Source organism: Haemaphysalis longicornis, unplaced genomic scaffold (assembly GCF_048455015.1).
Source record: "Haemaphysalis longicornis isolate Haplotype H1 unplaced genomic scaffold, Haemaphysalis longicornis Haplotype H1 scaffold_6, whole genome shotgun sequence".
Taxonomy (NCBI): domain Eukaryota; kingdom Metazoa; phylum Arthropoda; class Arachnida; order Ixodida; family Ixodidae; genus Haemaphysalis; species Haemaphysalis longicornis.
In genome coordinates, this window is record NW_027526407.1 from 152,030,468 (window position 1) to 152,038,469 (window position 8,002).

Here is an 8,002-nt window from a genome sequence, read left to right on the forward strand (position 1 = left end):
AACTTCCCCGGAAGCATCGTGCCTGCCGAACTGAAAGAGGTTTTTATGCCCCTTACCCAACGGCTTTCCTCGATAGTTTATGTTCAACTTTAACACCTGAAGCTTCGTTAGCAGAAACCATTTGTGCGCGATGGAAACATCGAGAGCATCGATCGAGCAGGCGATGGAACCGATTGCGTCAGCGCGAACACCTGCATGAACTACGCTCCGCGCACATGAGTCCAAGGACAGTCACGTATTCTATACATCTCGGAGACGTTGTCCTTATTGGAGAGAGGAACGCACCCCGCTAAATGTGGAAGTTGGGTCGAGTGACTCAGCTTTTCCAAGGTAGAGACGGAAAGGTTCGTTCCTGTGAAGTGCGTACATCGGCCGGAACCACTTTGCGTCGACCAATTCAACTCCTTTATCGTCTTGAGGCTTCAGATCCATACACTCCAAGCATTGAAGATTGAAGAAGCTAAACCAACCTGATTTATTTTATTTGGCCGGCCCGGAGCCTGTTACAAAAAGCGATGTTTGAGACGATAAGAAGACGACGAGAAGGAAGAAAGGACAAGCGACTGCCTCACGAGGGGCGGGACTCGTGCACATCTTCTTCCTCGACCGAATCGCCCGCTCGAAAGTCTTAATAAACCGGTGCTAGTTTTACCGCGTCTGCCTCCTGGTTTTCAACAGCCGGTATTGTGAGGGTTTTTTAGAACCTCCTGATTTCTATACTGATGTTTCATGGTACACAATCTTCTCTAAACTTGTGAAGGTGGTACGATTGGGCAAATGTACATTCTGGTACTATTGAACAATATTGACCTGTGTTTGTTTTAGAGTTTTCTGATTGACTTCGTCCACACCGGAATTGGAGCTTGGTTTCAATTTATTTATGGTCACTGAAATTCCACTTGCATTGAAATTAGTGCGATCCATCGTAAAGTATTCCTTTGACTGAAGTTCGGGATACCGAGAAGGGATTGGTGAAGATGTAAATGCTGTAATAAATGTGTCGTTCGAACGAAAAGTCGTTATTTATTATGTTATAAGTACTCCTACTGTATCCCATAATTGTTAAAAAAGTTTACAAAAGGATGTTTGCGGTAAGGCGAGCTCGAAATGTAATACGTCATGATCGCTAAAAACCGGAAGCTGAAAAATTTTGGCATACTTTCTGGTGATGATATATGAAATGAATCCAAAATTGATGACGATTGTTTTGTGACCCGCGTCGGAGAAATTACAATTTCCAAAAAGCCCAAACAGAACTAAGTGGAGACGAAATGGCTAGCTTCTGTGGCTGAGGAGCAAGTAAGTGGCAACACGTGCGACCTGTTTGTGCGAGGAGAATTGAAACCCAGAAAAGGATAATCTGAGCTCCAGGATATCGTGAAGTGGTCTGGTAGAAACAATCTTGTATTTGATCACAAAAAAGTGCACTGCTTGATTGCGATCGGTATCTCGTCAAAAACATTTACTTGAAGTTCACACTTAAAATACCAAAGCAAGACTATTGGCAAACGCGAACACTCGATATATTAAAAAATAGCAAGTACAACATCGCCGCCACCTTCGCCATCGCGATCTGTGCGAAAGAAAACACACTGCCAGTCGCTGCGAAACAACTACAAAGTCTTCACTTTACTGGACAGCCAAGTTAGTGCAATAATACCACAGTTATATAATTAATTAGGGCTCGCAGCATACCTCTTTCGAAAATGAGGCTGCGTACACTTCAAAAAGAACGGGAACTTTGGAAGCATTTGCATTTTGACTACGGCCCCTCACGTTGTCCTGGCTACTGACACGCCGAGACCGGAGGGTTGAAGGAGATGCTTTGCGCGTACTAACAACAGTGACTGCGTGATAACCATCGTCATCTGTATTGTGCGTGTAATTGTCGTCGTTGACCACCGGCTTTTTTGCGCGGAATTTCACTGGTACTTTTAGCAACTTGAAATATTTGAGCAATTTTTTTTTGCTTGGCGCATCGTTGGAGAAACGATTGAATATGAGGTTTAACGATCCGACGCTACATAGGCGATGACGCACGTCTGAATTGTGGCCTCTGGAATAAATTCGACCGCCTGGGGATCTTTAACCTGCTACGTAACCTCGAACGCATAGCCGCCGTCGTCTTTTCCCTCGATCACAAAGGCAGGTGCCGCGCAGGGAATCGCGCCCGGGTCCTTAGGCTCAGCAGCACAGTGCTATAGCCACTGATACACCGCGGAGCGTGCCGGTGATAAGTCCTGGTTCATGGTATTTCACTATTATTAGGTTCGTCTTTTTAGAAAATACCATTGATCTTCTGTTAGACTTAACAAATGTGACAATCAGTGGACGCTGGTTGGCTGTCTTACACAGACAAATTTTACCTGCATGGGATATGTCCTCACCAGATACTTTGATGCAGGTATTCGTAAGAGCCTGTCTTGGGTTCCGTAGCGTTTTCAGTTTTAGCATCGACAATATTATAAAACAGCAATTTATGGCGCCATGCCCGATCTTCTTCTTGGTCACGCCTAGAACAAAATCGGCAAGTGCCGCTCTGGACATGGGTCCCCTTTTCATGCATGCGTCCAGCTCTTCTCACCAACCATTCGGTACTGCAGTTTGGTTGTCGTATTTGTCAATTCTTTCTTTACATCCAATATTGCCATCGAATAATGTAGCCGTTGCTGCTGTAATTCCGCGACAACAAAAAACATCACATTCTTGAGGGATTCCGTACTGATAGCCCGTCGGTTCACGTTGCTGACAATTTTTAAGCCTTCTGTCAGACGATACTCGTCAGGAACCGGGTTAGCTTCAACATCGCCGCATGACACCTCGAATAACGAGCGACATGCGTCACCAAAGGCTTAAGAGCGTGCAAACAACCTGAGCAAGCCAACACTACATTTGAAAATATATCGTTACAGCTAAAATTTGTAACTGACCTGTATGACAAAGAAAAGAGGGCGAAAGTTTTGTCACTAAATGAGATACAAAGTACAGTCACTGAGGCAAGCAAGGAAGCAACGGCGGCCATTTTGGTGTTTATCAGTTTGTCCACATCGCCGCTTCAATGGCGTCACCGCTATCTTTGACGAGGTCATTCGTAAAGAATACCACGGAAAACACAAAAACGCAGCATCTTCGGACACACTTTGGCAACTGAAATGTGGTGAAACGCGTGATCCTTGGTTCGCGTTCGGAACGCACCCAGTGGCGCCCAGTCGCAGAGCAGGGAGGACAAGCTGAGACTACCACAGCTGACCAACCGCAAACGCAAAAACAACAAAATGCCGGTGCCCATGAACCGTCGCAGCGTACGACAATGTCACGTGATGCAAACTGACGGTGTCGGCATGGAACAATAGTAGAAACGAGTGCCGATACTTTGTAAACTAATCTAGTGGTAATAGGTGAAAACGCCTCATCCGTTTGGTTCTTTCATGCCCCCTGATCGGTGTTCGTTGAAGACTTGGCTTAATGTGCTCTGCTACCGCGGTAATCGATGATTCTAGCATTGTAGGCAGCAACTAAGTAGTAATGCGGAACACTTTCTACGCCATCGGGCTTGCAGTCCAGTCCTGCGTTTCGGCGAGATGCGCAGTAAGCCCCGGAACAGACGTCGCCATAGCCTTACGTGTAGTCGGTGGTCTCGCTATGGTGATCGGCGGTAGCTGGGTTCCTCCCAATATTCGGTAATGCACCGGAGATCTCTGCAATGAGGAAAAGGGGGTGTATCTGTCCGATCCTTCCAGTGCCAACATGTCCACTGTATTTGAAATTACACTGTTGCTCAGTAAACAATTTCTTCCCCAGCTAGCGCGTGGCCGGCCTTTATTTAAGCGCCGAACAGCAATAAAAATCGCGCCTTTTACAAATGTCATGGGGATCATTTTTTATGCAAGGTTTCGCGTATGGTAAGCAAGGCGCATCATACGCCATTTGTAACCGCTAGTTTAGTAAGCCCTTGTGAAGTTTGACGCACGTTAATTGGTTAGTCACAAACCTATATTTAGGTGGGTCGACGCAGAGCTTGGAGGAAATGAGACACACTGAGGCGGGCGAAAATCATTAACAATTAGTTTAATTAGGTGCCTCGGTGGTGCCGACTTCCTCACCAGGGTGGGCGGAATCGCTCGGGTTGCAGGGGTCGTCAAACGTCGACGGGACGCCGACGGGCTAAATGGGTCTCGGGGCCAGGAGATAGAGGCAGTGCAGGGCCGGTGGCTCGAAAGGTCTGCGCGGTGAATCCGAGAGCAGAAACGGGAGGCAGTACTGGACCGGTAGTTCGGTGAGCTTGAGCTCTAGGCCGCGGTAAGTAAGAGGAGGCCGGGCAGGACCGCTAGCTCGGCGGGCTCGAGGTGTAGACTAGGTGAGGAAACGCTGGCAGCATGCGGGCACCTGGGAGGGACGTGCTTTAGGATTGTTCCTATAGCTGCGTCCGAATAGCAAGACGGTCACCCCAAGTCCAACCACGATCCTCTCCATTCGCTCCTCTTTATCTCCTCTTTCTACTACGTCGGAGCAGCGGCGGGGGGAAGGGCGAGAAGGGCCGGCCACAAGCAGCGGTGGACGACGCGGCTGTCCGCGCACCCGCCAAGGACGGGTCAAGCGAAGGGAATTTTGGCTCGCCCCGAGGCACAAAGGAAACATGTGTCCTTTACGATGCTGCCACGCGTTCCCACGGGAAAACGTCCTGCGGCCAAAGTTTTTCCATCTGGCTCGGAGAAGTCGGGACACATGCACGACCGTCACAGAAGCATTAGTGGCTTGCACTGTTTTTGCCAGCTTCAATTTTTTGCTACTACTGGCATTTTCACCACCTTTTGGCATCCGACGAAATAGTATTAAATTGCGTGCAACCGCTGCGCAAATTGAAAACAGCTGTCATGTTAATTTGTAATGGGAACGTAGTATGGCACTATAACAAGTTGTGATTGTCGAAGCCCAAAAAGGCTTTCTGAACAGCGGGCAACAACATTTATATCAACAAGACGGTCACAGAGGGCTTGCTTCAGCCTGCTCGTAGTAGGAAGTCTCTTCAAATTGGTTATGACGGCATGTTTATGTAATAAATTGTACAATTTGCAGGAAACGTGCTGAGAAAATGTCAAGTGCTTTTCTCGGACTGCTCGAACTGCAAGATTGTGGCTTCCCTTTCTCCCAACAATGGTGAGCGGTTGCTTATCTGCCGCGAAAACTGCTTTGCGGGAACTTGAAAGGCATTTTTTACTTCCTTAAGCCAGTAGGTGTACACGCAAAAAGCGAAAGTTTATCGCTCTGACTACAACTTAAGCCAGGATTCCAGAGGTGAAAAGTTTACTATGGCGATCATCTGCTGCCAGGAAGGCTCAAAAGTATAGAAGAGATGAAGTAATCGAATTCATTGAGATTCTGCAAGCAGCTTTTATTGAATGAAAACTTTATATCTTCGTACTTAAATAAACGTTTCGTAGACCGTTAGTTTTAGCACCGTTGTTTTTCTCTGCTGTAAGAAGCCTGTAGCGCCTTCTTGAATGGGAAACATACAACGGCAGATATCTCAATGGGAGAGGAAATATTGTTACGTGACGCTCCAAATACGCTCCAATGTCACGACGCTCCAATGTCACTCCACTGACGCTCCAATGTCACGAGAAGATGATGAAGAGGGCAACGTAACGCGGCTCGGTAATCCCAGCCTACGACGACGAAGGAGATCTGTCTGGGCGCTCTGCCTGCGCGGTCTCTGGCTTGGCCGCCATGTAAATAATCTGTAAATAGATCGTTCGACTGTCCCATCGTTCATGTTGTCTGTCCTTCCGCCACGTTACATTTTGGTGGAGTGCGCGGGTGCCTCCCCGTGTTGGCCGCAGCTGCACACCTCATCGGCATCGTGGCAATCTTCGAGGGTGTGTGACCCACGTCGGCAGCCCCAGCCCCGCCGCTACCAGCACTCGACGACGTTCCCCCCGCCCCGTAACCCCAGCCCGTGACCAGCCGATTCAGAACCGCCAAGACCCGTTGACGTGCCCAGACGACGATGACGTGTCCCCAGCCCAGTAGTCCGACGTGGTTCCGGCTACCTTCAACGTTTCGTCGGTGCCTTGACGAGGTCGTGTCGCGGGACCAGGCATCGCCTACAGCATCATCATCCTATGTGGCGGCAAGGGCTTCATTGTACATTGTCATCTCATCTTTCGTCCTCACCACATCGCGCAATACGGCGGTGTCGACCGGGACGGTCGCTTTCAACCGGGGGTCCATGTCACGAGAAGACGATGAAGAGGGCAACGTAACGCGGCTCGGTAATCCCAGCCTACGACGACGAAGGAGATCTGTCTGGGCGCTCTACCTGCGCGGTGTCTGGCTTGGCCGCCATGTAAATAATCTGTAAATAGATCGTTCGACTGTCCCATCGTTCATGTCGTCTGTCCTTCCGCCACGTTAAAATATTCTTCTTATTTATGGCAAGAATAAAACGGGATATATATAGTGGGATATTTTTTATCTATTCAAAAATTCTAAGAAAAGACAACGTCGATAATCGAACTAACGAAATAAAACATGTCTGTTCTTCAGGAATGAAAAAAGGCACGTCTAGAAAAGCAAGGATATCTGAAAAAACAAACTAAACCGATATATAAAATCGTAACGAAAGACCAGTTGTGTAACTTTCAGCGTTCGAAGAAACGTATATTTGGCAAAAAAAAAGAAGTTTACTTTTTGTTATAGGCTAACAGGAGATAATGGTTCCCGGAAATGTTTGAACACCAAAAACAAAACGAAAAACAGAATAAAACCTTTAGAATGGCTCCCGTGCCCGAAAGCACCCACAATACGCCTCCCTCACACAAGAAGACAGAATCCGAAAATCTCGAAAAATATCCCGGCAAACACAAACGTATTCATTAAAAACCATTAAGCGTGTACTACGCCTTGCATCTACAACATAGTATATAGATTAGAGGTTTAATGCATATAACCGCTGTTGTTGTGTAAATGGTGTGCCTCGTTCAAGACTTGGCCTAATGTGCTCTGCTACCTGGTCAAAAACAAAACAAATCAACCTCTCAAGCAACGAGATAACACAAGCACGTATATATTACCCGCCGCCAAATCGGCCTGCTTTATCTCTGTAAGGACAAGCATCGTTATTATCCCAATACATTTTTGTTAGCTGAGCACGAAGAATTACCAGTTCCAAATTTGCTATATATTTCATGGCCGTTACCATGTCTTGTGTGGTTCCGGTATACCGCCAGGTGCGATATTTTAAAAGAGGTTATTAAAATTAGTTTATTATTGTAGCTTTGTACAGAACTCATCGTACAATATATGAGATGACACAAAACCATGATTACAGTGGGGTTTGCGTATTTGTATACATTCGTTGAACTTACCAATTAAAATCATTTATAGCGACCCTCAAACCCTTTTCAACATCTTTTTACATATAAATGCTTGCATAACGCAATGAACTTACACACCCAGTACTTCGATTAGGGGATCCCAAAGTACCTAAGCCAAAAAAAACTTTTAGGCCCCTCAGATAACTTAAAAATTTGCCCAAAAGCTTTTTCTCGGTTTTCCGGTCTTGGCGTTCTTCTACCACTCGAATAACATCATTACAAAGATGTAGCTGCTATTGGCCTGCTTTCATTCAGTGGAGGCAACGAAATAATTCGATAGCCACATTAAAACAACGGGGAAATATCACAGCAGAAACTGAGCGCGTATCTTCTGCGACGAACAAATCACGCAGTGTCGCCCCTTTCTGGTGGTAAATATAGCTTTCTCAGTGCTTCCAGACGCCAAGGAAAGAGCAGAATCGTTTACAGGAAGTGTTTGAGAGTCCCTTAAAACTACAGGAACATAATGAGTTCATTTGTAGCTCTAACACTTGGTCTCGTAGTTTTTTATTTGACTTGGATTTATCATTTCACATTGCCTCCGCAACTTTCCACGTTCTCCCCTGAGACTGAATGCGTGCTGTACGCTCCCGGTACCGCCTTGTCGAAGCCGATCCTGCACTGTC